Source organism: Brienomyrus brachyistius, chromosome 6 (genome assembly GCF_023856365.1).
Source record: "Brienomyrus brachyistius isolate T26 chromosome 6, BBRACH_0.4, whole genome shotgun sequence".
In the NCBI taxonomy this organism is placed as follows: Eukaryota; Metazoa; Chordata; class Actinopteri; order Osteoglossiformes; family Mormyridae; genus Brienomyrus; species Brienomyrus brachyistius.
Window position 1 is genome coordinate 575,178 of NC_064538.1, and position 8,890 is coordinate 584,067.

The 8,890-nt window shown below is 42.9% G+C and overlaps 1 long non-coding RNA gene across 1 annotated transcript; it reads left to right on the forward strand.

The window, feature by feature from the left end:
- The first annotated feature begins 1,273 nt into the window (after positions 1 to 1,273).
- LOC125744824 (uncharacterized) lies at positions 1,274 to 8,632 on the forward strand. Its single transcript, XR_007398505.1, has 2 exons — positions 1,274 to 6,526; positions 6,627 to 8,632. It is a non-coding gene; the product is annotated as an uncharacterized LOC125744824 (long non-coding RNA).
- The last annotated feature ends 258 nt before the right edge of the window (positions 8,633 to 8,890 follow it).

Genomic DNA, 8,890 nt, shown 5'->3' on the forward strand with positions numbered 1-8,890 from the left:
CATGTTTTCATTTTATTCATTTCATTCTATTAGCAACTTTTCATTCTATTTTCACTCAATTTGTTTTATAAATAACACAGACTTGTGTTTCCATATATTTTGTGAATGTGCGTCTTTCATATTTGCAGGTCAGTCAGCGTGTGGGATATTTGGTATAGATATGGCAGACTTTTGTGAAGGTTTCCATGTCACACACAGAGGTTTAGCCTGCCTTGGATTTGAGCTACTCTGAGTAAAAAATGCAAATGCGCCAGGCCTCACAGGTAATGGGTGTGTTTGCACAACAAAAGCAGGAGGAGGATGGGGCTGAAGACCTGCGAAAATCACAGCAGGGGTGACAAACACCTTGGGACTCTCAGCAGAGAATAAAAACTCGGTAAATCTAGTGTTAAAGCAGCGATATTAGGATGTCACTTGTCGTTTTGTTGATAGTGACTATGACTGGACATGCCATGTCAACTTTCATTTAGCTAAACAACAAAGGTCCGGTCCAGGTTTGACCTGCTTCTCCAAACGGTGTCTTTTAAAATGTCTTTTAAGAAATGATGTACTTTATTAATCCCGGGGGGAGTTTCCTTCAGCGTGGAAGCTGAAAATATTCCAGGCGTTTGTGTCATATCATGTTTGCCAGATTATGTTTAATTACTCTCAAGGGACGCTAGCCGTGGCTGGAGTGTAGATGAAGATGACGGCGTGAGCTCAGGGGAGAGGCTGAAGTGTGTTTCGGCAATTTCCAAATTCCAGTTTGCTACAGATCGCTGCTTGTTAACTTAAAACGACTTTTATTATAGACAAATAGCTGGGCAGCTCTGTGCTGCCAGCATTAGGACCCGTCTCTAGGGGAGAGAAATAACATACAAACATACATGCAGCCAAGTGGAGGAGCACGTGGATGGGATCAATGCAGCATGTGGATCACCTGGCCCCCCCACCTCCCCCGACATCCCCTCCCCCGATCTCACAGAGTGCCTTTTATCGGCTTGTCTGCTGTGTTCAGCCTAAGACCAGAGCAAATGTTCCTCTGTGATGCTTCCTCCGTGTTTTTATATCTTTCCCGGGCTTCTGATTGGGTGCTGCGTGTTGCCTGAGCATGCCCAGGTGGAGATTAACTGAGGTGTAAAATTACTCCAGGATGAGAAGAGAGTTCAGTGGCAGTGCAGAAGCTACAACCCCCCACCCCATCCCACCCCCCATGCACCCTTACCTTCATTCAGACAGCAAAATCATCGTTCGCATAACGAAACATTACAGTCACAACATAATGGAAGAAACCAGATGCATTTCTAACCCTGTCTGTCAGGATTTTATTCAGCGGATGCAATGTCAAAATTCTGTGTGACCCATAACAAAATATTTACACTTTTATGTCTCCAGTAGGACGCCTCATGTGCCTACATGATAAAATGTTGAAAGTAACAGCAAGGTACAAGAAGAAAGAGATGCTTTAGCTCTGTGACAAGGCTGAGTTATTCAGACATTAATTTCACAATGTTTCAGACCTAAAATTTTAATTGCAAAAACGCTACCTACTCTACTGGGATGGCATGTGGCTCAGTAGGCTAAGTCTCTGTGCCTGTGATTGGAAGATCACTGCTTCAAGAACAGTCACATGTTCGTGGGCCCTGGCGCACGGCCCCTACCCCTCAGCTCCAGGGGTGCTGCACACTGGCTGACCCTGGGCTGTGACCCACCCAGCTATGGAGAGCAAAGGATCCCAATGTACTTGTGCAAATGACAAAGACTGATTTATTTATAAAGGTTCATCAGTGGTGATTTATCAGAACGCTAACCTCATCATGTCTGCGCAGATCTCTAAAAGGTACGCCCCAATTTGGAAAAGCCGGATTATTTATGACATTTGCCTTCAGCGCTTTAACCTGAAGGTTGCCGGTTCAAACTGTGGCAGCAGCAGCACCCTTGGTCAAGGGACATGACTTCTCCATTATAATATCCATCACATCCCAACAAGATCAGCAGACAAAACTAGAATTTCCTAAGCATTAAAATAAGCCATAAGATACTAGCAGAAGGATAGGCTACATGTTCCTCCAAGACCCTGCATAGGGTAAGCTGTTAGATGACTAATGGGTAGATGATAATATAAAGTGCCTAAATGCATCTCTTAGCCAGAAACACTATATGATAGCATTCATAAAGATCTGTATGAAGAGCTAAACACACAATGGCGGAATAGACAGGTCAGGTATGGTGATTTTGATGATTCAGATGATATTGGATACAGGAGCCTGGATCGAGCCATTGGATCCTATGTGAGTCTGTTGGGAGGCAGCTGATGTTCTGTGAGCGGAGTAAAGTGTTTCTGTAGAGCAGGTGGCAGCGCAGGGAGCCATGCACTGCTTGACATGCTTTCGGAGGTCAGCAGCATCAAAGTGCATCACTGCAGGCCTGGAGGGGGGGGGGGGGGGTCTGCATACAGCCTCAGCTCAGCAACTGCAGTTACTGCATCAGACAAACATGCCCAGCTATACATTCTTGTATAAAGACACTGAAATATCTACATATGCAGCACTGCCGACTCTCATGCATCTGACGTGACACTCAGGCCATTAGACTCTCACACGGACGCAAGACATCTTACGGCAAATCTATATTATTCCACTAAAAACCTAAAATTAGCTGCATCAAAAGTGTTGGATAGTTTTCAAACCCTGCAGTCTATTTACAAGGTAATAACACTATTACATACATGTGTACATACATGCCTGTGTATGTGTATGTAGACTTGTCTCGAATTGAAAATCTCACTCCAACCAGCTGGCAGTCCTGAATGTTTTACATGAGAGAGGGATGTGAAAAACTAACCTTACGGTTACAAGATTGTATCTTCAGTTGCTATGAGGACATTTGTGCCCTTGGGTAAGGTGCCCATTAGCTTAACTATCAGATGGGAATCTGCTTCTTAAAATAATACACCTGAATGATAACTGTATCGAACACTTTCATAGTTTGTCAAAACTTGTAGTCCTGTGGAGCAAATATAATTAATCCTAACAAATAATATATAAGATAATATAACTTAACAAATATTTAATTTTGTTTGGCAATCCATTACATAGCAAGTGTGGTTCTACCCATTATGGGGTGACCAAAAGAATGAAAAGCAACAGTAAATAATACTTATATTTAAATGTATTTATGATGTTGAATGTGGGTACTGCCAAGATCCCTGCATTGATCCCCAAATTGACCTAGAACCTGAGATTTGATTTCCGAAGCCTGAGAAAGCATTGGGACACACTCTGCTGTTTTGAATTTAAACCAAATTGAATGCCTAGTCGAGCATCAGCTGGCAGTAATGATTACGTGGCTGCATATATACAAAACATCAATAATGCATGGCTGGGGTGTGACACTTCACCCCTCAAAATTCAGCGCTTCCTAACCTTCCTCTTTGAGGTTCCAGTGTTTATGGTGCCTTATACTGTAAGAACTTTGTACACATAATCGGTGCCGTGAGGAGTCACTCTGAGGACAGAGAAGATCATCAGTGGAAAAATATATGTGGCAGGAAGCAGAGAGGAATTGTTTTGTGTGCCATCTTTTTTTTCACTCCCAAGGTGGGCTGTGTCCTGCGGAGGGAAGGACAGGCTGGTTCAGGGAGGCTCGCTTTTCACCATTCTGCTCAAGTGAATCTGACAGATGCTCTGGACAAAACCGCAAATATACAGTCTTCTGTTATGGAGCCATGGAAAAAAAATGACTGGTGGAACGCAAGATAAATCTGAAGTGTGAGACAAACATTTACAGTTCTTTTTCCTGGAAGAACGCCAAGACTTTTGGCAAAATATGGCTGCAAAAATGAACAAATAAATAAATAATCAAATAGAGGGTGGTTGTTTTAAGTTTGAGGTAAAAACACTAAAATGTAGATGTTGCTGCTGAGACGTCTAGATGCTACAGAGAAGCGAGCAGTGACAGACCTTCAGAACAGCTGGAAGGTGATCTTGACCAGCTGTAAGGATTATTCTCGTGGAGCACCTTGGAATTGGGGAACGAGTCCTTAACTGTGTAACACTATATTACAGAAGCTTAAGAGAGGCGAACATAGCCCCAGGGTTACAAAGTGCTGTAGAATAAAACGAGCAGAAGAATATCCCGCAACGAGATTGGTAATAGGTTCTCTTCAGATTTCTGAGGGTGCACTGTGTTGGCAAAAGCCACTCTCCTAACCGTGGGCCACTATGCTCGCCTGGCAGATGTTTGGAAAGGGAGAAGATGCGCAAAGATGCCGAACTAAGCTATCTGTCTTACATCTCAGCGCTGATTGGATGCCAAAAAGTCATTCCTGATGGGGGAAGGAGAACAAAAAAGCACATGTTTTTATGATAATTAAATCCTAGGACTGATGAAAAGAGACAGGGAACCTTAGCGGGTGAATATGCGTGAATATGCGTGAATATGCGGGCCACGCGTCACTGCACAACTGCCCGTCGCACTGTCAGATATGGCTACGTCACATGCTAAAGTTCTTTCTGTTTACCATCGTTTATCGTCATTGTTGCTGTTTTTCTCGTCTTATTTCTTGATTAAAATATGGCTTGCGTAACTGCAAGCGGGCTGATTGTTCTTGCTGTCACGGCAGGGTAATGGATTTACATACCCTGCCCCCCTAAAGGAGTCACTTTGATTTACCTGAGTTGTACAGCAGACCCAGAGGACATTGAAATTCCAGCAAACAGGCACCACGTATAGCAGTCATAAATAATAAAGGAAATGTGTTTAACGGCTAAATTGAATTGGACTTTGCGTACTGGCGACAGTATCAGCGGATCTGTGAACCGCATGAGAACAAGGATTTATTTTACACTAATTATCTTTTCTTCACATGTCATTATCAAAAAGGTAAAATTGTTTAATTCTTTTTGTTGAAGTTCAAAGTTGGTTTTCAACTTAAAGAAACAATATTTTCAATTCTACAAAGCTGATCTATATACTGTAATGATAGTCATTATTACAAAATCTGCATAGCTGTGCGTGATAAGTGGAAAGGAGCTGAAATATGAATAAGTATGTTGGTGCAGGACAGTTTTATTATTATATAAAACCAATATGTCAAGGCGGATGGTAGAGTTTGAGGGCAGGATGTCACCTTGAAATACTAGGAAAAGGGTTTCTGTATGGCTCTGGTTTTTATTTCAGCCCTGGGGGGGCGGCGGGGGGTGGTGGATGAGGCGGGCTGAATCTGTCCATAATTCACTAGCACCGGTGTAATTTATTCCTAGGCTAATTCGCATCTTCCTGCACGATTCCCGCATCCTCAGGCAGAGCGATAATGTCGTGTAGCCTTTCGGAGCCCGATTGGCTATCGAGTGTCTTTGGGGCGTCCAACCCCAATGGCCCAAACGAGGTCTGCATTTAAAAAGCAGTGTAGAGAAATAAAGAAGAAGCAATCAATTTCTCGAGGCCTTACTGGTTATGCTCCTAATCGAATGGATTAACATACCCTTTCCCCTAAAACCACATATGATAATATGTTGTTTGATTACCATCAGGCAATGTCATATGTATTCAAGGTGGGCTACTGTATGCACCCTGAGCAGGAACTTATCGCTTTCTCTTTTTAAATTCACTTTCCAGCATCACCAAGATTTTTTTCCCAGTTTGTCTTGCCTGAGGACAATAGAATATAGGGAGTCTGCAAATCTTGCAAAAGACTGTTTATGATCTTACTGAAAACATCTGCTGCATATATTTCCAATGGTCATCTCTTAGTCAATGTTCCGTATTTTAAGGTATTTCTACATGGTGATGTTAACACTGAACATTATATAAAATGCTAAATGCAAATGCCGCTTAACAATAACAATAAACAAACAAGGCAAACAGACAAACAGTCTGGCGTGTTATCTTTCTACAAGAACATAAGGGTGATCCAGGTTTTGGGTGAATTTCTATTTAAGGATTTCAAGTCACATGATAAACAGCCATTTTGAAAGTCTTCGGTTCTCATTACTTTGTAGTTTGTCTACTAGTTACCCAGAAACACGCGCTGTCTTTTGCTCCTCTTCACTGCCTGCAAATAATAATGATAAAAATGATCCCGTGTCTTTATTACTTATCTGATCCTTGCTATTACAGATTACAGCTATTGCAATAATTTATTTTTCCCAAGGGGATCACACACCACCCGGTGCATACAGCAGTAAGGAGCTCTAACGCTAATCACCGGATCTTTTCATAAAGGAAAATGGCTGATATCACCGGTAAGTTTTCTTGTGGGTAAAAGCCAGCGTGCGGTGCAAGTGTCGGCGCCGGAGCGTGTGTCGATTTGCCCGGACGGAAGTCGGAAGAGCGAGCGCAGACTCATCCATCAGGCTGTACAAATGTCAGAGCGCGCGGAGACGCACCCATCTCGCGCCGCCGTCCCCCTTACGGATCAAGCTCGCCCGGCTTACGCGGCGTCACTGACATTTACCCGTCCGGTTCAATAATTATATTCTTGCGCGTTTCTTCTCTCCTGACAAGCTCTTCACGCCGGATCACAGTCGTTTGTATCAAATAAAAAGTACGTATCTGATGCATTCGTATGTGTTACAGGCATACACTCTATCTTTACAGCAGAGAATTGACTAAATTAATATATATTTTTTTTTCTGTTTGAGAAGACATGACGATGAAGATGATGATGGTGATGGGGGGTGGGCTAGCTGACAATATCCCCAGCATTGTTTAGTAGGTAGAAGGCAGCACGGTGGAATCAAATTTGAAACTTTCTTAGGCATGTATGTCTACATTTTACTGCATTATATATTATTTCCCTTTGCAAGTTATACAAAACCTTTATGTTCCTCTGAGCTACAGGAACATTTTAAGACAGCTGCAGATTTATGATGGCCCAATTTAATTCAACAGTGCAAACACCAAATTACAAACAGAAATGTTCTTCACAGACACTGTCAGGTAGCATAACTGAAACGCAGAAGGAGAGCTGTACTGGTTTGTCTTTGCATATTCTGAATAGCTTATATCTAGCTATGTGAACTGACAAAGTTAAATTATGTAAGTCATTTTGTACAACAGTCCTTTTGCTAATTAATTTTTATAGATGCTCAAGATTCCCAAGATGGATGCTGAGGGGCAGCTATAAAAGTGCAACTTGTACCAGCCTCAGTGCGTTGAAAAACAATATAAATCACGGCCAAAAAAAGATTATTACAGGCACCTGATGTTGAAGTGCATTAAGGGCTCATTTCCAAGTCTGAGACTACATCACGATTTTATTGTGGTCATTACAGGTAGAGGACACCTGGAATAGATGCTGATTGGCTGAATTTTGGGCAGGGGAGGGAGATTTTAAATGTGAAAAATGTGTTTTGGTGATAAAGTCTGTTAATAATAATGTATGATTTTGGTATTAGTATTGTACTGTATTGTACTGACTGTTCTTGTATTGTGGGAGATGTGTTTATTCCTCGGTGGGGAGGATTGGGGGCCCTTTTTTGGGGTGGTGTTTGGCCCTGTGGGTTAGGACTCTGCCGGTCATGAGTTGGCTGTTGGTTCAGATCCTGTGATGGACTGCTCCTCCTCGCTCAACTGTGCGTCACTTTGGATAAGAGCATTTGCTAAATAAATGCAATAAAATCTTGACGTTGCGGGGCCTGCGTTTGCTGCGTTACTTTGGCATTAGTGTGTGCATTCACGTTCATGTTCACGTTCACGTTCACGTTCACGTTCATGTTCACTTCACCTGTTCGCGTGCGTATTAACAGCCGGCGGTTTCCGCTGATCACTTCCTATCCGCTCATCTCGCCGTTCTTGCTGACTGACACATTCTGTTGTTAATGTTCTCCCAAAATGGGCAGAAGTTCTGCTCCTTTCATGTTCATGTTCATCTTATCGATGCAATGGTAGCAGTTTCATTCTAGGCCTGGGAGGTAAGTAGGCTTAGGACCCGGTTGGGGTTAAAGGTGCGGACTGGCGACGATCCAGACGAGTCCTCAGGGAATTCTGCTTCTGAGAAAATGCTCTTTATAAGTGTACATCATGTCATTGAAGAAGCCAGCTGTGTAAATGGGTAACGCTGTAAGATAAAAGCGTCGTCCAAGCAAATAACCAACAATAAATAATTTACTGTCTACTTGAGTTCCCCTCATCGGCCCACTTTTCTTCCAAAGCGGGAGCAGAATCGCTTCTCATCTCACTGTTGACAATGCCGCCTTGCCCTACCCGTTGGGGGGGGGGGATTGTCACCGCTAAGAAAGGTTTGGTGGCTCGTGAATCTCCACTGTCAAAAGATTCCGAAGAACACAGGCGGAGAGGGATGCGGCGGTGGAGCAGCCACACGTGTGCAGGACGCTCCGGCCGGCCGGCCCTCTGTCCCTTCCTGCGCTTTGGATGGGGACGCGGAGCCAAAGATCTCGGTGATCGTTCCGGAAAGCTCTCACAGAGCGAAACTGCTGTGTGCCTGTGCGCCTTCATGCGGCTGTTATTCTCATGAATAATCAGTCGTGAAAGAATTTACTGCATTTTTAACAATTGTAATTACTCTGATGTCATGACAATTTACCCATGTTATATATGTTTGTTTCTGAGCAGATGTACCTGCATGTAGGATTAGTAACAGGTGGAACAAGCTGAAATGCTGTAATACAAATATATTCAGACAAACCTATTCATTCATGATCATTCATTCATTTGTTTATTCATGCATGTGAAATAAAATATGACATTTGGTCCCCTCCAATGTACATCTATATCTTAGTGGGGACTCTCCATTAGTTTCAATAGCAAACGTAACCCCCCCCACCCAGCCCTAACCGTAACCATACATAACCAAACAAAATACAGGGCTTTTGGCATTTTCAGTTTTTTGATTGTAGTCACAGATTTCCTCTTCTGGAGACCGGAAAAATATCTCCATAAGGTCAAA